Genomic DNA, 21266 nt, shown 5'->3' with positions numbered 1-21266 from the left:
TCTTTTTCATGCAAGGAATGTTATTGATTTCAATGGCACTAGTCACGAGTAAAGAATACTTGAATGAGAAAGAGTTATAGCTTCAAGCTGTTAATTTGCTCTTTATGACAGTTAAAATGTAGCAGCTGATCAGTATCGCCCAACTGCAGCACCATCATCCAAATGACAATGGGTAAAATGTGCAAAAGCCCCTACATGACTTAGAAACTGAAGTCCCATGGAAACTCAGTGTGATTTAGGGTATGTCTACACTACGGAATAAGGTCGAATTTATAGAAGTCGTTTTTTTAGAAATCGGTTTTATATATTCGAGTGTGTGTGTCCTCACAGAAAATGCTCTAAGTGCATTAACTCGGCGGAGCGCTTCCACAGTACCGAGGCTAGAGTCGACTTCCGGAGCGTTGCACTGTGGGTAGCTATCCCACAGTTCCCGCAGTCTCCGCTGTCCATTGGAATTCTGGGTTGAGATCCCAATGCCTGATGGGGCTAAAATATTGTCGCGGGTGGTTCTGGGTACATATCGTCAGGCCCCCGTTCCCTCCCTCCCTCCGTGAAAGCAAGGGCAGACAATCGTTTCGCGTCTTTTTTCCTGAGTTATCTGTGCAGACGCCATACCATGGCAAGTATGAAGCCTGCTCAGGTAACCGTCACCCTATGACTCCTGGGTGCTGGCAGACGCGGTACGGCATTGCTACACAGTAGCAGCAACCCCTTGCCTTGTGGCAGCAGACGGTACAGTACGACTGGTAGCCGTCATGGTCATGTCCGAGGTGCTCCTGGCCACGTCGGCTGGGAGCGCCTGGACAGACATGGGCGCAGGAACTAAATTTGGAGTGACTTGACCAGGTCATTCTCTTTAGTCCTGCCGTCAGTCCTATTGGACCGTCTTATGGTGAGCAGGCAGGCGATACGGATTGCTAGCAGTCGTACTGTACCATCTTCTGCCAGGCAGGCAAGAGATGAGGATTGCTAGCAGTCGTATTGTACCATCTTCTGCCAGGCAGGCAAGAGATGAGGATGGCTAGCAGTCGTACTGTACCATCTTCTGCCGAGCAGCCATGAGATGTGGATGGCATGCAGTCCTTCTGCACCGTCTGCTGCCAGCCAAAGATGTAAAAGATAGATGGAGTGGATCAAAACAAGAAATAGACCAGATTTGTTCTGTATTCATTTGCTTCCGCCCCTCCCCCGTCTAGGGGACTCATTCTTCTAGGTCACACTGCAGTCACTCACAGAGAAGGTGCAGTGAGGTAAATCTAGCCATGTATCAATCAGAGGCCAGGCTAACCTTCTTGTTCCAATAAGAACGATAACTTAGGTGCACCATTTCCTATTGGAACCCTCCGTGAAGTCCTGCCTGAAATACTCCTTGATGTAAAGACACCCCCTTTGTTGATTTTAGCTCCCTGAAGCCAACCCTGTAAGCCGTGTCCTCAGTTGCCCCTCCCTGCGTCAGAGCAACGGCAAACAATCGGCCATCTGAGAGTGCTGTCCAGAGCAGTCACAATGGAGCACTCTGATGGGGCTAAAACATTGTCGCGGGTGGTTCTGGGTATGTATCGTCAGGCCCCCGTTCCCTCCCTCCCTCCATGAAAGCAAGGGCAGACAATCGTTTCGCGCCTTTTTTCCTGAGTTACCTGTGCAGACGCCATACCACGGCAAACATGGAGCCCGCTCAGGTAACCGTCACCCTATGTCTCCTGGGTGCTGGCAGACGCGGTACGGCTTTGCTACACAGTAGCAGCAACCCACTGCCTTCTGGCAGCAGATGGTGCAGTATGACTGGTAGTCATCCTCGTCATGTCCGAGGTGCTCCTGGCCACGTCGGCTGGGAGCGCCTGGGCAGACATGGGCGCAGGGACTAAATTTGGAGTGACTTGACCAGGTCATTTTCTTTAGTCCTGCAGTCAGTCCTATTGAACCGTCTTATGATGAGCAGGCAGGTGATACGGATTGCTAGCAGTCGTACTGTACCATCTTCTGCCAGGCAGGCAAGAGATGAGGATTGCTAGCAGTCGTATTGTACCATCTTCTGCCTGGCAGGCAAGAGATGAGGATGGCTAGCAGTCGTACTGTACCATCTTCTGCCGAGCAGCCATGAGATGTGGATGGCATGCAGTCCTTCTGCACCGTCTGCTGCCAGCCAAAGATGTAAAAGATAGATGGAGTGGATCAAAACAAGAAATAGACCAGATTTGTTTTGTACTCATTTGCTTCCCCCCTCCCCTGTCTAGGGGACTCATTCTTCTAGGTCACACTGCAGTCACTCACAGAGAAGGTGCAGCGAGGTAAATCTAGCCATGTATCAATCAGAGGCCAGGCTAATCTCCTTGTTCCAATAAGAACAATAACTTAGGTGCACCATTTCTTATTGGAACCCTCCGTGAAGTCCTGCCTGAAATACTCCTTGATGTAAAGACATCCCCTTTGTTGATTTTAGCTCCCTAAAGCCAACCCTGTAAGCTGTGTCGTCAGTCACCCCTCCCTCCGTCAGAGCAATGGCAGACAATCGTTCCGCGCCTTTTTTCTGTGCGGACGCCATACCAAGGCAAGCATGGAGGCCGCTCAGCTCACTTTGGCAATTAGGAGCACATTAAACACCACACGCATTATCCAGCAGTATATGCAGCACCGGAGCCTGGCAAAGCGATACCGGGCGAGGAGGCGACGTCAGCGCAGTCACGTGAGTGATCAGGGCATGGACACAGATTTCTCTGAAAGCATGGGCCCTGCCAATGCATGCATCATGGTGCTAATGGGGCAGGTTCATGCTGTGGAACGCCGATTCTGGGCTCGGGAAACAAGCACAGACTGGTGGGACCGCATAGTGTTGCAGGTCTGGGATGATTCCCAGTGGCTGCGAAACTTTCGCATGCGTAAGGGCACTTTCATGGAACTTTGTGACTTGCTTTCCCCTGCCCTGAAGCGCATGAATACCAAGATGAGAGCAGCCCTCACAGTTGAGAAGCGAGTGGCGATAGCCCTGTGGAAGCTTGCAACGCCAGACAGCTACCGGTCAGTTGGGAATCAATTTGGAGTGGGCAAATCTACTGTGGGGGCTGCTGTGATGCAAGTAGCCCACGCAATCAAAGATCTCCTGATATCAAGGGTAGTGACCCTGGGAAATGCACAGGTCATAGTGGATGGCTTTGCTGCAATGGGATTCCCTAACTGTGGTGGGGCCATAGACGGAACCCATATCCCCATCTTGGCACCGGAGCACCAAGCCACCGAGTACATAAACCGCAAGGGGTACTTTTCGATAGTGCTGCAAAGCTCTGGTGGATCACAAGGGACATTTCACCAACATCAACGTGGGATGGCCGGGAAAGGTACATGACGCTCGCATCTTCAGGAACTCTGGTCTGTTTCAAAAGCTGCAGAAAGGGACTTTATTCCCAGACCAGAAAATAACTGTTGGGGATGTTGAAATGCCTATATGTATCCTTGGGGACCCAGCCTACCCCTTAATGCCATGGCTCATGAAGCCGTACACAGGCAGCCTGGACAGTAGTCAGGAGCTGTTCAACTACAGGCTGAGCAAGTGCAGAATGGTGGTAGAATGTACATTTGGACGTTTAAAGGCGCGCTGGCGCAGTTTACTGACTCGCTTAGACCTCAGCGAAACCAATATTCCCACTGTTATTATTGCTTGCTGTATGCTCCACAATATCTGTGAGAGTAAGGGGGCGGGGTGGGAGGTTGAGGCAAATCGCCTGGCTGCTGGTTACGCGCAGCCAGACACCAGGGCGGTTAGAAGAGCACAGGAGGGCGCGGTACGCATCAGAGAAGCTTTGAAAACCAGTTTCATGACTGGCCAGGCTACGGTGTGAAAGTTCTGTTTGTTTCTCCTTGATGAAACCCCCCGCCCCTTGGTTCACTCTACTTCCCTGTAAGCTAACCACCCGCCCCTCCTCCCGTCAATCACCGCTTGCAGAGGCAATAAAGTCATTGTTGCTTCACATTCATGCATTCTTTATTCATTCATCACACAAATAGGGGGATGACTACCAAGGTAGCCCAGGAGGGGTGGTGGAGAAGGGAAGGAAAATGCCACACAGCACTTTAAGCACAGCACCAAAAGTTTACAACTTTAAAATTTATTGAATGACAGCCTTCTGTTTTTTGGGCAATCCTCTGTGGTGGAGTGGCTGGTTGGCCGGAGGCCCCCCCCACCGCGTTCTTGGGCGTCTGGGTATGGAGGCTATGGAACTTGGGGAGGAGGGCAGTTGGTTACTCAGGGGCTGCAGTGGCAGTCTGTGCTCCAGCTGCCTTTGCTGCAGCTCAACCAGACACTGGAGCATACTGGTTTGGTCCGCCAGCAGCCTCAGCATTGAATCCTGCCTCCTCTCATCACGCTGCTGCCACATTTGAGCTTCAGCCCTCTCTTCAGCCCGCCACTTACTCTCTTCAGCCCGCCACCTCTCCTCCCAGTCATTTTGTGCTTTCCTGCACTCTGACATTATTTGCCTCCACGCATTCGTCTGTGCTCTGTCAGTGTGGGAGGACAGCATGAGCTCGGAGAACATTTCATCGCGAGTGCGTTTTTTTTTCTTTCTAAGCTTCACTAGCCTCTGGGAAGGAGAAGATCCTGTGATCATTGAAACACATGCAGCTGGTGGAAAAAAAAAAAGGGACAGCCGTATTTAAAAAGACACATTTTATAAAACAGTGGCTACACTCTTTCAGGGTAATCCTTGCTGTTAACATTACATACATAGCACATGTGCTTTCGTTACAAGGTCGCATTTTGCCTCCCCCCACCACGTGGCTACCCCCTCAACCCTCCCCCCTACCTGTGGCTAACAGGGGGGGAACATTTCTGTTTAGCCACAGGCAAACAGCCCAGCAGGAATGGGCTCCTCTGAGTGTCCCCTGAAGAAAAGCACTCTATTTCAACCAGGTGACCATGAATTATATCTCACTCTCCTGAGGATAACACAGAGAGATAAAGAACGGATGTTGTTTGAATGCCAGCAAACATACACTGCAATGCTTTGTTCTACAATGATTCCCGAGTACATGTTACTGGCCTGGAGTGGTAAAGTGTCCTACCATTAAGGACACAATAAGGCTGCCCTCCCCAGAAACCTTTTGCAAAGGCTTTAGGAGTACATCTAGGAGACCCGCGAATGCCAGGGCAAAGTAATCCTTTCACATGCTTGCTTTTAAACCATGTATAGTATTTTAAAAGGTACACTCACCAGAGGTCCCTTCTACGCCTGCTGGGTCCAGGAGGTAGCCTTGGGTGGGTTCGGGGGGTACTGGCTCCAGGTCCAGGGTGAGAAACAGTTCCTGGCTGTCGGGAAAACCGGTTTCTCCGCTTGCTTGCTGTGAACTATCTACAACCTCATCATCATCATCATCTTCTTCGTCCCCAAAACCTGCTTCCGTATTGCCTCCATCTCCATTGAAGGAGTCAAACAACACGGCTGGGGTAGTGGTGGCTGAACCCCCTAAAATGGCATGCAGCTCATCATAGAAGCAGCATGTTTGGGGCTCTGACCCGGAGCGGCCGTTCGCCTCTCTGGTTTTCTGGTAGGCTTGCCTCAGCTCCTTCAGTTTCACGCGGCACTGCTTCGGGTCCCTGTTATGGCCTCTGTCCTTCATGCCCTGGGAGATTTTGACAAAGGTTTTGGCATTTCGAAAACTGGAACGGAGTTCTGATAGCACGGATTCCTCTCCCCAAACAGCGATCAGATCCCGTACCTCCTCTTCGGTCCATGCTGGAGCTCTTTTGCGATTCTGGGACTCCATCATGGTCACCTGTGCTGATGAGCTCTGCATGGTCACCTGCAGCTTGCCACGCTGGCCAAACAGGAAATGAGATTTAAAAGTTCGCTGTTCTTTTCCTGCCTACCTGGCCAGTGCATCTGAGTTGAGAGTGCTGTCCAGAGCGGTCACAATGGAGCACTCTGGGATAGCTCCCGGAGGCCAATACCATCGAATTGTGTCCACAGTACCCCAAATTCGAGCCGGCAATGTCGATTTAAGCGCTAATCCACTTGTCAGGGGTGGAGTAAGGAAATCGATTTTAAGAGCCCTTTAAGTCGAAATAAAGGGCTTCATTGTGTGGACAGGTGCAGGTTTACATCGATTTAACGCTGCTAAATTCGACCTAAAGTCCTAGTGTAGACCAGGGCTTAGACTACTAAGTGCTTAAGTCACTTTTGAAAATGGGATATCAGCCCTAAGTCACTTAGGTGCTTTTGAAAATTTTACCTGTTGTGTCTATTAGTGTGTTTAATAGATTATAGTCACTGTCACATTCTTGTCCAAGGATAGGTGTCATCTGCATTAAAATGAAAGGGCTGCAACTTTGTCTCCACCGATCGCTTTGGTTGCTTTGGCACTCATGTAGGTGCAAGAAGCATCTTTTATTGTTATTCTTTCTCAAAATGGTCATGCTTAAATATTGTTAGTTCTGATGAAAAGATTGGCAGTCCAGGATAATGAAGTGCTCTGTCCAAAGAACAGGTGGTCATAGCAGAATAAATCTCCCTACACTGCCTAGCCAATCAACCTGAATGCTTTACTAAAGGGATCAGCTCTGGCCATTCAGTCCTTCATGCCTCTAATGAGATCACCCAAAATAATTTCTGATTATTGTGACCTTGACATTGCTTATATTTTTGTAAAATTATCCTTATTTTCGGCTACCCTTATGAAAATAGGCATTTATAACACACTATAACAATGTAACATTTCTTTCTCTAAGTCTTCTTTCCTTGCTTTAGGATCACAAGGTAATAAGACTTTCACCACCAGACCATTATCCTAAATCTTGATTGTAAAGTTACATGTTGTTATACTGTATGAACAGATAGTAAATCAAGTCCAGTAACTAGGGAGTTTCTTGACCAAATCTTTGAATTATTGTAAAAATAGACCCATATACATATAAATATTTAATATTTTCAGTTGTGAGTTTTCATTTAAATTATTCCAATATAAAATTATATCAAGATCTGAAAGAAAATACAGTTATTGTAGCTGAACTGATGGTGTTGTATCCAAATATTTCTACTGTGAAAATACGTTTGTTATTGCTTTGCTAGAATTACATACTACAGGCATAAGTATTTGAATATGCGCTTGAAAATACAAATTAAATGGCATCCCGTTTCTTCATTCCTGACAAACTGATGTGCAGCATCTAAGTTCTCTCCCTCCAGTTGGTGATTGGAATAATTCTGAGAATAGAATTCACCTTTGTTCTTTGTAACATCAGGTTGTACAGCGGCAACTTAATTAGACTGAGTAATGAGCATAGGTTAATGGAATAATGGCAGCTTACAATATAATGAAAGTCTATTCTCAGTATTTCTCTCCATGACACAAAAGCTGTATGCGCAATGAATCAATTCATCTAAGCCATAATATACACACCGTATTGATGCAAGAAGAGTCATATAACTTGTTCGAGTTGTCCTCAGCAAGTAACAGATTCAATGTCCACCATGGCTTATGCAGAATTCAATAGGCCCCTCAGCTGGTCTTATGACTGAATGCTTTCTGTTGTTTGCCATACAGTGTTTATTCATCACTGTACTCTGTTCTGTATTCCATAAACTGTCTTGTGTTAAATACTTTCAGAAAGCATTTTGGGACCCAGATTGCATTAAAGATGCTATTACATAAAAATATTTTGCTGGTAGGGTGCCTTGAACCTTTCAATATGTTTTTGTAAAATGGTCACCGATACTTTCCACCAGCATTACCTCATTCTGGATGCCTCTTTTTAAAATGATCCAATAGACCATTAATACTGCATTTCCATAGTTAAATATTAAACTGTCCCAGAGCTACACACTTATGTAAATAAACTGGAGATAGACCAGATGTCTGCAGTGCACCCTTGAACTCCTCAGATTAAAACACAAGCTCTCTCTTTCAAACCGAGTTAGCATTTATATTTCTAGAGATTTTTATATACTTATCTGTCAATTCTCTATGGACTGAATTCTGAGGTCTGTACTCAGATAAAATTCTCATTAACATCAGAGGTGCCCAGATATTACAGTGATGGATGTGATATTAGAACCTAGATACACAAGACTGAGTAATGGCTTCATGATTTGGCCCAACTCCACGATATCAAGCTTAACACACAAATTTTATTCCAATTCCTTATTCTGTCTATAATTTAAAACTTGTCAGTATTATTAGAGTCTACCTTAAGCTAGATAAGACATTAATAATTATATCTTGCACTCATAGTACTCCTTTAATTCAGACAGGTCCCAATTTATAAACAACAGACCATATGCTCCGTACTCCATTATGCTGCATGGAAGGGAGCAGTTTGTAGTACATAGATGATAAAGGAGAATGGAATAAACAGTGCTGACATTAAACTATCAAAATTATTATATTTAGAATTAACATCTATTGAGATGAATGAGGCAATTCAGACTTCTCAGAGCTATTGTTTCAGGCTTCCTGCAGACTCAGGCAGACATCATGTTATTTGTTACACTTCATATTTGCAAAGGATTTCTTTGCAACCATGAGGAGGAGCAATTTCTTTTAAAAAATCAACAAAGAAAGTTTTGATTTTGTAGCACAAAATGCAGCCATCAAGTAGAAGTACTAACTGTTTAATCAGTTGTTCTAATTCAGCCCCTGATCTTGCCTATCTTAAACTATCTATTTTGATTATAAGATCTTTGGGGCAAGGAATATGTTGTAGTCTATTTTTGCAAGGCTTTGTGTAAATGCAAGGCATTTTCTAAGTGATCAATAACAATTATTAATAAAATAGCACTCATTGATCATAAATAAATTATTAAAGATATGTATTTGTTAGATGGTAATTAGGTTCGAGTTAATTCATCTGTTTATCTGATAGATTGTAATGCTTCTGTAAGATTTGTTTCAGTGTAGTATCCACTTCAGTCTGTGATATCAAGTTGAATGTTATGGCCCTGATTAACCACTGCCCTGCACCTTGCAAAGTGAGGGAAAGGAGGGTGCAAAAAAAAAAAAATGCTGCCAAGGCTTGGTCTACATTACAGACTTCTGCCGGTGTGTGAAAAGGTGTGATCTCTGACCGACATAGCTATGGTGGCAGAAGTCCCTAGTGTAGACACAGTTACACTGGCAAAGCTGAACTTTTACTTGAATAGCTTGTTTCAATTGTAGCGTTAGCATACCAGTACAAAACCAATATAGTGGCTTATACACTAGGAAAGCTTTGCAGATAAGGTATACTGGCAAGGGAGAATGGCCCAGTTATAGACTCACTTTGAACAGGTGTGACTACACAAGACATGTTGCAGTGAGGAATCAGGCCCCAAGTCTGAAAATGGTAAAGAATCTGGCTAGCACAGATAATAAAATGCTAATAAGAGACAAAAAAAAAATAACATAAAAGGTAATAAAAGAAGAGGCCCCAGTTAGGATACTATTCATCTTGCTTATTCTTCCCAAGATATGATGTATCTGACTTGGCAGCATGCAATATCTGAGACACCAGCAGCTGCATGTCTCTCCTCAAAAGGGAATGTATAGAAATACTGTTATTCTACAAAAAGGCACCCATCACCCTGCAGTTGGAGGGTGTGACCACATGAAGAGAATAAAATGCCTCTGAAATTTTCAGAAATATCTAGGAAAAGCTGATCTCAATTCTCCAGTGTCCCTGAGCAAGGCTCCTAGGTATGGGGAGGTGGTTAGGGAGCCAGTCATGTCTCCCTGATTCTTAGTGGCTTGGCCACAGCTAAGTTAAAGGAAGAGGGGGGCACCTTTAACTTACAGTGCTGGTAGAAATCTTTCCACCAGAAAATAATTGGGCATAGCAGAGTCCTGCCCTGACACATCCCCTCCCTGCCCCAACATGTGGTGCAGCTCTGGCAAAGGAGGCAGGAGAGCTCTGCTGCATCTGGCCCAGTGTATCCAGAAGCCTGTGTCGATTGTACAGCTCACTCCTGATGGTGACCATTCCCTCCCATAAGCAGTCCCAAGGAAGGGTAACTGCTCCTCAACATCAGTGACGTGTGCATAATCTAGCCTAAAATGTTTGTTAGGAAAGAAAAACCTTCCAGTGCCTAGAATTCAATAAACCATGAACCACTGTCAGGGCTCCTATAATCATTTTTTCAAGCTCTGTTCTCATTTACAATTCAAAAGAGTTACTTCAAGTGGTTTCACATTTACTTCCATGTAACTGAGGACAGAATATGATCAGTCAGCTCAAGAAATGATGCTAGTGGTTCATGGTTTATTGAGCTCTATGGGCTGATTCTCCACTGCCTCATACCTTTTTGGAGTCATTTTCACCTGGGAAAGAGAGAGGAAAGTGGTTGTAAAATGGTACTATTCTGATTTGTCGTGGTTTTGTTCCCTCTTTTCACTTATATTGTAAATGTCTACACAAGGTACAAGGCAGTTGAGAATCTGGCCTAACATGACTACAGTAAAACAGATGACATAGCTAGCTAGATTTTATTTTTAATTGACAGCTGTATCATTTCATCTTTCAACAGACTTTAGGCATGTAGCTTGTTAATATATCTTGACTGCTAATACATTATGTCCAGGTCTTGAGGAGTTTATAACTCATGTCTACAAACTACAACCCATTGTGTGCAGAATAGCACTAGTAGTTAGTCAATTTGTAGCTCAAATGACTAAAATAATATTATCAATGGAATGAGTCCCATGCATTTATCAACCCAGTTTATGAATGAATAAATGAATAAAGATATTTCCTGTGAGAGAGAAATTTCATGGAGAGCTGACACAACATGAGTTTGCTAATGGTGGTCAGAATATGTTTTTTTTTTCCTGTACCAATTCCATGGATGTAGAAATCTTTTGATTCTCAGTTCTCATTGCACTGCGACCCCCTTCTGAGAACAAAAATTATGACACGACTCCGGGACAAGGGAGCCGAAGTCCAAGCCCCAACTTCAGCTCCAGGCAGGGAGGGGGATTGGGCTTTGGTTTCAGTCCCAGTTGGGGGGGCTTGGGCGTCGGCTTCAGCTCCAGGTCCCAGCAAGTCTAATGCTAGCCCTGGTGCCCCTTTAAAATGGGCTTGTGACCCACTTTGGGGTACTGACCCACAGTTTGAGAACCGGTGGCCACTGCACTAAAACTTTAATCTTTAAATCACAGTAAAGCATTAATTAATTAATCCTGGGAACACCCTTTGAGTGACAAATCATCAGATGGGAAATCTGAGACAGAGGTTAAGTGAACTGCCCAGGCCAACAACTGAGACAGCTACAAAGCTGGGAATGGAATTCAAGAGTTCCTGGCTCCAAGTGCCATGCATGCACACTGACAAGACATTCCTCTTCTGCATGGTAGCCCTCCTAAAGTCTTATTGCTTCCTGTACTCTTGATATAACAGATAGGTATTCCTAACCCCATGGAAACAACACATCAACCCAGTAGCTAGTACTAATGAAATCTTCACAATGCTCCCTAACCTAAAGTGACTGAAGTCTGAAGATGAGTCACTTGGGTCACTGTGGCTCTGACACAACTCATGACTTTGCACACATTCATTTAAAACAACATGGGCAGAGTCACTGCTTAATTTATGACATTTTTATGGTTATTACTACATTAGATAATCACTTCCTGCACTGTTGTAGTTTTGTTGGGGCAATAATACTTTGTTGACAGTGTGAGAACATAGCAAGAGTATCAGATCATCAGATTACAAGCATGCTTTCCAATGAAACAATGTTGGGAATTTTTTTCACGTTGTTCTAAGTGGCCCAGGACATTACAACTATTAGTGAGTTTTGGGGAAATAATTACAACATGGATTGTGTCTGACCTGGTTACAGAATGGTTAAAATTTGTGGTGTGGATGGGACATAATCATGTCATCCTAACTGGACTATGCCTTGGACTGGCCAGTTTCACCTTTGAACTTTAGTCTGGTGAGGCCCTATCCACACTACAAATAAGAATAGTTTATATGAAGCACATTTATGTTCTCAATTACTAATCTGATTCTCAGTAATCTGAAAAGTTGGGTTACCTCTGAGTGTACTTAGCAAAAATGTCAGGTATCCAAGTATGAAATCTGCCATAAATGTAGGAAACAGAATGCAATAAACAAGTGAAACCACATAAGATTCCTGGTTGCCCTTCATCCAAGGTTGGCACAGATCTTTTTGAATTGAATGGGATAGATGACCTCATATTAGTGGTCGAAACTGAGCTGTTGCACAATACATCAAGTAACAATTTACTAACACATTGTAAATCAATTTGCTTGCCAGGGGATTTCAGATGAGTCGATAACAGATAATGACCCACAATACTCAGTGAATCATTTTAGGTATTCTCTTTGATCTTTCAAATCAAATCAATTCAAGCATGTATGTCGAGTCTTACAGTGCCAAACCAAATGGGTTGGCAGAAAAGAATTGAATAAAAAATAAAAGCCCTGGCAGTTTCAAGGGAGCTATACTTAGCATAGTTAATATTGCAACACACTTCACTTGTGTAGACACTTATGGCAGAGACCCAAATTTGGGACCAAAATCTAACAAGTTTCTTGAGCTAATGACAATAGCTTTGAAGTACTTACAAAAGAACTATAGATCGGGAAACTAGAACAGAAGAAACACAACCAAAAAAAAGGGACCCCTAATGCAAAAGAGAGGGAGAGAGTTAGATTTCCAACAAAAAGTACCTTGCAACATATCAAAATAACAACTATTTTTATCCATCCATACCTTCAAGTTTAGCGAGGTCCCACAAGCTAAACAGAAGACAAGGGAATAGCAATATCTAGAATGCTAATGACAATGATCATGCACTGACAGAAATAACACACACCCACTCAGTCATTGACAGTGTACAGCACCAGGAGCAGCAAACTCAGGCCACTGCAGAAGGACTTTTTGAGAACCAGTGCCCATGTGATGAGAAAGCCGCTGAGGTTTGGAGATCATATCTATTGGCAGATGTTTAATAAGAGTTGGAATAATCCTATCACATATTAGAGGGGCTCAGGTGTTTCACCCTGACCTTCACCCTTGACAGCTCCTTTTGAGTGCTTTATTAATTGACTGCCTTACTTTCTGATTGGTTTTGGTTGATTATATTTTATTTGCATTTCACTTTAGGGAAATAAAAAAGGAATATGTAACTGTAACCACTCGAATCAGTGTATACTGACCCCGGCCATCTGATGGGAGTATTACCTTTTATAAACCTGACCCATTAATGTGAATGATGTTAGTCTTTTACCAGTAGTCTTATGTGTCACATACATTTAATCATTATTATTATCTGCTGGGCTACTGCTGCCTTTCATTGCCCCGTGGACTGTTGGGATATACCTGACCCATTTAGCAACAGAGCAGATATATGCATGTTCAACTGGAATACATGAAAGTAGTTAGAGAATAGAGATCAAATAAAAGCCTGTTACAATTGTTGGGCCAATTCCAGTCTCAGTTTCAGAGGTACAACTCTGGTTGAAGTCAAGGGGGCTGAGTCAACAGTCTACGACAGGGAACAAAAGGCTAGTTTTTAATAGAATTCTAAGCAAACAATTTCACTAACAATACAAATCAGTCTTTATGGCTTAAAAAAAAAAGAGCTGTCATTTTCATAAAATTAAGCACAGGTAAAAAAAAAAACAACAAAAACTATGAGACCACCTCAGAAATCCTGGAAATTAGTATTTATATTCACAAATTTGCAGTATGTTTCATGGTAGCCCATCTGTCAGTTTGAGGATCCAGAGTCCTTCACACATGTCTCAGTTCCAGACAATGAACCAGTTCTCTTACTAATCAGCAATCCTAGATATATGCAGGGTTTCCTTTTCTCTGTCCATAACCACATAATATATTATTATATAATATACTTGTTAATACTGTAACAACTAGGAATTAGGTGCTAATCTAATTAGTAAAGTTGTGTATAATACATTGTGCTCTCAGAAGACAACCTTTAGCAAATCAATGCCCACATAATTAATTATTAATTGTTGCATACATACATGGGATTAATTATTCACTGTAACAGAAGCTTCTAATGAGCTGTAATGTAACTGAAACAGTACTGGATAGAGGAGGCATTGTGTTACATCTTGAATTCTTAATATCCCATAATGTCACATGGGAAGTGCTAACACTCTGTGTTATCAAGATGAACTTTAAAGCTTTGTCTAGAAGGGATGGTTTGAATTATCAATAGCATAACTGATGTGACTCATACTTCCATGCAGATTCTTGAGTTAAGAGTAAAATGCAAAATTATACTGTTCTCTCTTAAGTCTGGCACATTTTAAAATACAGGCTGAAAATATTATACCATGTCCTCCTAGCCTTATCAGGAAGCTCATCTGTTAGCCCAGAACTAAAGTAGGGTTCACTTCCCTGTAACCTAAGTTGTGTTAAACCTGCATTTACTTTAGCTTGGGCCCTTTGAACCATGGCAATCATTGCACTATATTTAAAGTCATAAATCAAATGGGATAGTCCTTTCATTTTTAAAATATCTGAATAGAAAATGTATCCCATTGCTTCTTACAATGTACGTGTGATTGGAAAGAACAGAGATGGATGACACATTGCCTACAGTTTTGTGACATCTGGAGGGGTAGTAGGTGAAGTCAGAAAGTGCTTGGGCTCCAGAACATTAACCAGCAGGGGCAGAAAACAGTGGGAGCCTACTTGATTACCTTCATGGGGAGAAAATACAAGGTCGTAAAGGTCTCTTGGATCTAGTGGAGAAAGGCAGAATAAGAACTAGTGGCTGGAAGTTAAAGCCAAACAAACAATGAAAGGCAGCAGGAGCACAGCAGATAATAATAATGATCCTTGGCGCCTTCATGCAACTTGCAGCCCTGATTTAACTCTCCCACTCACCAAAAGGGTCATTCACTTGACTTGGTCTTCACAAGCACTACCCTCTGCAATATCTGTTTTGCTGGGTTCCCCTCTCCAACTATCACCTGGTCACTTTCAGCATCCACTATTAGCAAACTCCTCCCCAACCCCATGCCCTGTTGTTCAGCCTTTCCATGACTTTCGGTCCATCAGCGCTGATGACTTCTTGTCTGCTCTCAGTCCCCTCCTCCTGGCCCTTTCTTCCCTTTCTTCCATGGTTGTTGATTCTCTGCATGTTTCACTCTCCTCCACCCTTGACTCTTTTGCCCCTCTCTCCCAGATCCACTCTCCCAACCCCCAGGTTTCATTCATCCCCAACAACCTCTTCCTTTGTTCCTGCTCTCATGCAACAGAGTATCTGTGGTGGAAATCCCATGACCAGGCTGACTTCCTCTACTACAGATTCATTCTCTCCTCCTTCAACTCTATCATCTTCCTAGTTAAACAACTCTACATCTCCAACTTAGTTGAATCGCATGTCTACAATCTCAGGTACTTTTTCATCCCATTGATTCACTCCTCAAACACCTCCTGCCTCCATATCTCTCTCTACACACAGGCTCTTTCCTTTGTCTTTAAAAGAAAATTGACAAAATATGGCATACCTTTCCCCCTCCCCTCAGCTTGTCCTCTCTTCTTCTCCTACAACTCCCTCCTCCCTCTCCCCATCACATATACAAAAGTTTCCCATCCGCTTTCCTCCTCTAACCACTTCACTTGCCCCAGTGATCCCATCCCATTCCGTCACCTGATCTACCTTGTGATGGAGAGTTTCAAAGCATGGTGTTTTTGTTCATCTTTGCGATGTGGCTGAGAAACATGCAATACTGCTTTTGAATATAGTGAGCAACTGAAGGAAGGCCAGATCATGACATTACACACAAAGTCAAACCACTTTATGCTCAGGATTTGACACCGACAGTGCATAAGGAATGTTTCTAGTTGTTCCAAGTCTGTCTGTAAGAGTGTCTAGGTTTTGCACTCATAGAAATACAGGTAGTACACAGGCTTGATAGATCTGGAATTTTGTCTCATCACAAAGATGTCGCATCCATAAGCAAGACATGGAGTTCATTCAGGAAGTGGCAAGACCTATTCATCGAAGAACATCCAGTTTTCTGTGACAATTTGAACTCTGCTTGCAGCCTAGGTAGATGAATGCATTAACACTCTCCATGGTACTAAGCCCTACCTGCATTGGGGGTTCTGATGCTCCAGTTTTGAGGTTCTGGACTTTGATGTTCTACCATGAGATGTTTTATCCCATATTGAGGGTAGCATCTTGGAGACCTGAGAGAGCAAGGGCTGAAATTCTCCAACTTCTCCACAAACAAGGCAGTGTTGTTGGTGTTATCTTAGTCAGTGAACACTTCATGACCCACCTTGATTGTGATGTATAGAAGAGCAAGTCCTTATATCCATTTGGTAGCTCAACAGAATAATGCAAGGTGAGAATGCATCCCTGATGCACACCTGAGGTTGAAGAAATGAGTCGAAAGCTATGAACCAATGCACACTCTTGCACCAGTATGGTGGGAAGGTCATGGAAAAGTTTTAGCAGATCGTTTGGAACACCAACACCTTTCAATGTGAGCCAAAGTGCTGACCTGTTGACCATATCAAAAGCTGCTTTGAGATACAGTAATATGTGCCACATGAAGCGGGCAATTAAATTCTCAGTGCAGCTCAACCAGAAGCTGGAGGGTAAGGACAGTGTCCATTACTGACTGCCCAACAGTGAAACTTGATTGCTGTGGACAATGATGTCTGTCGAGAAGCAGCTGCATCATACCAAGTAGAATGTGAGCAAAGACCTTTCTTAGGATCGATAACAGTGAGATCAGCCTGTAGCTGATTCTCTCGGTGCAAGATACTTTGTGCTTATACAGGGACACTGCTGTCTTTCCATTCTCCTGGGTTAGAAGAGACTGCAAGGATCATCTTGTCTAACCCCTGCCAAGATGCAGGATTTGTTGTGTCTAAACCATTAGACTTAATCGGTTCTTCCTTTGCTTTTTTCGAATCAGCATACCTATAATTTTTTCTTTGTTTGGCCAGTTTTCTCTTTTCTTGTTATACACTGTGGCAGACAGCTACATCTGCTTCCCATAATGTTCAAAGCAATATATCACCATATCTGAATGCCATCCCCCATCTGTCATGTGGACTGTCACTGATTATCTCAAAATACAAATTGTTAAGGCTGTTTTATGCCTAATAGCAGCAGCTGCAAGTGAGCAACTGACACTATCAGGCACTATGCAGGCAATGAAGAGGCCGTCCATATGAAGTAATAAGAATATACAGTAGATACAAAGTACAATTGCCATATAGATACATCTTTTGTTACTGCTCAACAATTCTAGCTGCAACTGAAAATTTCCTAAAAATAATCAGGTGCAAATAAACTTTTTTAAACTTGTGAGTAAAAATGCAGTTAATTAGCCATTTTAACAAAGTCAAAATATACTTATTTGTTATTTATTTTTTCAGAATAAAAAGTGCTCATATACCGGCTGAGAGCCCTGCCCTTTATTTAGAACTTCAGAATTTAAATACCCATCTGAATCAGCCTCACTCCTGCTACAAAGTAGCAGCTGTTAATTTAAAATATGAGTATCTTGCATTTATTCACCCATCATCATTTCAGCTAGGCACTCATGTCATCCTACTATAACAGACAATAAATAAAAAATGTTTATCATTTCCACTCATTTAATTTGATATTGTACAGCTCCAGTTTGACCAAATACAGTCCTGGAATATTAAATTCCACTGATACAATAGGAAAGCATTATTTTTTTATCAGTATTATTCCTGGAAGTCACCTTGTGGGGCAGGTAGAATTGTGTGGCTCCAGAACTGTAGGTTTCATTACTGAGTCACATGTGTTTAGGTCAAACGCAAACCAAGGCCGCAAATGAAGGGCTTTATTCACCTAAAAGTAAGTTTCATTTCAGTTACACTAGGGATGAATTTGGTTCCTTTAATTTTGCTGATCATTTGATCATAATATACCATATGATGAGCCACTAGCGATGCTAACCACCATGAAGCATGTTTTCAGATTCAACTGACATTGTTTTAGGGATATGTATTAGTCCTGGGGGAATTCTGCACCACTGCGCATGTCCAGAATTTATGTCTGCCACAGATTTCTTTGCTTCCCCACAGAAAAATGCTTCTCTGATGGGGAACCAAAGGGAAGCCACAAAAGTGGTCATGCGAGCCTCCCCAGCAGTGTGTTTCAGGTGCCCAGGGCAGGCGGCAGAGAGGTAAATCATTGTGTGGCAGGGGGCAGGACTGGGGAAGACCTGGCTGGTGGCTTCTACCCTGAGCCAGGCTCAGCTGCTAGTCCCGGCTAGGCTGGGGAGGACGGGACTTCTTCTTCCCTTGCATAGCATCTGGGGCTGTGTCATACTCATCCACAGGTTTCTCCCCCGGTTGTAGGAAGTTCTGCAAACTCCCCTCCTCTCCCCCGGCACTTCCTGCACCTATTGCTCCTCAGCTGCAGGGGGAGGGATCACTGTACAGGTAGCTGATCCTCACTCCGCCCAACCCCTGTGCATCCAGACCCCCTCATATCCAGACTTTCTGGTCGAACCTCAACCCCCCTGCACCCAGAACCCTCCCAATGAGCCCTACTCCCCCTGCACCTGGACCATTCCAATGAGCCACCTACACCCGGATCCCCACCCTATCAAGCCCCAACCAGTTGCACCTGGATCCCCACCCCACTGAGTCCCAGTCCCCCAGCATCTGCCCCCCCCCATGAACCCCCCACACCCAGACCCCCCTTCTGAGTTCTATCCTCCCCAACCCTCACTGAACTGCAGTCACTTCACCTGGACCCCGCTGCAGAGTCCCATTACTGTTGCACCCAGAACCATCCAACAAGCCCCTGTGCATCCAGATTCCCCCCGCAGCCGGATCCCCCATTGAGCTGCTCGCACCCAGGTTGCCCCACACAGAACCCTCTCAACCCAAACCTGGATCCGCCCCATGGTAAGCCCCTCCACACTTGGATCCTGCCTTGTTGAGCCTGCCTGCTCACACCTGGTGCACCTGGCATGGAGGGGCAAAGCTCTGGGGTGTTTCTGGGGCAGGCCCAGTCCTTGTGGTGTGTCAGAGTTGGGTGCAGCCTCACTGCTGAGTCCGTGTCACAGAGGGGAGCTGCACTGTGATTTCCCACCTCTGTGCAGCCAGTGGCCTTTGCTCCCCAATGCCCTGCTGGAGCTTCCACATTTATTTGGCAAATAAAATTTGCAGAATTTTAAAATATTGTGTGCAGAATTTTTAATTTTTTGGCACAGAATGCCCTCAGGAGAAGTGTATTCTATCACCTTCTCTATATCAGCATATTTTGCCTCTCTTTTTTGAGCAAAGGTACAGCTTTACCAGTCTGAGAGCTAGAGCAGACAAAGCTTATCTGTTTTCACTACTGTATCAAGAATTCTTCAAAGATTTATATATGTTATCTCACCTTACACCTGGATTTCTGTCTTGAGATAGTGCTGTAAAAGTTTGAGTCTTGTCTACACAAACACCTAAACTAATACTCAAAAAGAAAAGGGGAACTTGTGGCACCTTAGAGACTAACAAATTTATCTGAGCATGAGCTTTCGTGAGCTCCAGCCCACTTCATCGGATGCATTCAGTGGAAAGCTCATGCTCAAATAAATTGGTTCGTCTCTGAGGTGCCACAAGTACTCCTTTTCTTTTTGCGGATACAGACTAACACGGCTGCTACTCTGAAACCTAAACCAATACTGGCTCCAGTGCAGCTGTACCACTGATGAAAAACATGTACCACAGCTGCAAATGCAGAGACACGGTCTCTGGGGTTGTGGAGCTGAATAAGGGCTGTCATGATGGTTTAGTTATTTTAAGAGAATGGCACCAGATGGTGGCAGTGGCGCAGTAAGGAGAGGTTACATTTGAACAGACGCTGTTAACATTTTTGAGGCCTCAAAATTAGAGTTTAGACGCTTATTACCCCCCCCCCACACACAACTTCCCTTCCTCCCCCACCCCAAAACAGCAAAACCTTTAATTTTCATGTACTGTTTGTATGTCACTTTTTAAGCTGATGGAGTGATTTTCAGTTTCAGAGTGTTCCCCTGCAGGGTGTCTGACCCAAACACTGTGTAAGAAGCGTTTGTAACCCACCTCAGCATCATTCACCACTCTGCCTAAGTAGGAAAAGGAGCAATATATATACTAGAGAAGTGGGCCCAGGGAAGGAACCAAAATCTGTCATTGGTTCTCTCCCAACCTCCCATGGCTGAACACAAATCTATTGCACCTTCTGCTGAGATTGGGTATCTGGCCAACAACTGCCATTGAATATCACCTGTTCCTAGAAGAAGAGGCAACAAGAAGCTACTGTTGGGCTCTGTGAGAAAGCAAAACACAGCAACAAACCTCCCACTGCAATAAATAATATTTACACTCAGCAGTGGTCCCTACAGGGTTATAATTTGGGAGGAGTATGTAAAGGCAATGCAGAAGTCCAAGTGATGTTTATAAATTCTGCATTAGTCTCTGAGGAGAATCTCCAGAGTTACTTGCTCTGCCAGAGTCCGGAGGTAATCCCTGCTTGGTACTTGGATGTTTTCAAACCACCTATCCTATGCCAGACTCACCCTCTCTTTTGTGTTGCTTAGAGCCCGACCTGATGGAGGAAGGCAATTAGTCAGAATCTGAGACTTCATGAGATTCTCAAAAAACAGATCAAATTAAAAAGGAATCACTTTCCTTCCCCAAATTATTCAAAGGCACCAATACTCATTAGGAAAAATAAAATACATAAGATCTGGAGTTTCTTGGCTAAGGCATTTTTGAGAGATGACATTTGATGACAACGTGAACCAAATTTTACAAAAGTGAAAATGCCTCAGCTTTGCAAACGGTCATATCATCAGAAAACCTTTCCTGATTATCCTGAAACCTCCCCCAAAGCACCTCTACTGGCAGCAGAGCACACATGCAAAATTTTAGACTGATTGATTGCATTTGGTGTATCCTGTGTTGTTGTAGCCGTGTCGGTCCCAGGATATTAGAGAGACGAGGTGGGTGAAGTAATATCTTTTGTTGGACGAATCATCTCACCCACCTAGTCCATCTGATTCCATTTGGGGCAATTAATAGGGAAATCAAAATTACAGATAGGATGGAGGGTATAAGATTGTGAAAGGAGGAAACAGTTATAGACTTCCAAAGTATGGGAGTGTTTTGATCCAGGGTTTTTCAGTCAATTGCAGAAGCAGGAACCAGATCCTGTTCAGAGAGTGAAACCCGACTGAAGTCTGAAGATTTTGGATCTGGAATTGTGGTTCAGGCCCATTTATAGCCCAAATTAGATTTATGAAAGAATGCTAGTCTCTAGAGCTGGTT

The 21266-nt window shown here is 43.8% G+C and overlaps 1 protein-coding gene across 1 annotated transcript in view; it reads right to left on the bottom strand.

Annotated features, from left to right (window-relative positions):
* Positions 1 to 21266, bottom strand: part of ANXA13 (annexin A13) — a 65158-nt gene that overhangs the window by 19427 nt on the left and 24465 nt on the right. The window lies entirely within an intron of this gene.

This window comes from Eretmochelys imbricata, chromosome 2, assembly GCF_965152235.1.
Source record: "Eretmochelys imbricata isolate rEreImb1 chromosome 2, rEreImb1.hap1, whole genome shotgun sequence".
Taxonomy (NCBI): Eukaryota; Metazoa; Chordata; order Testudines; family Cheloniidae; genus Eretmochelys; species Eretmochelys imbricata.
This window is presented reverse-complemented; position numbering and strand designations above follow the sequence as displayed.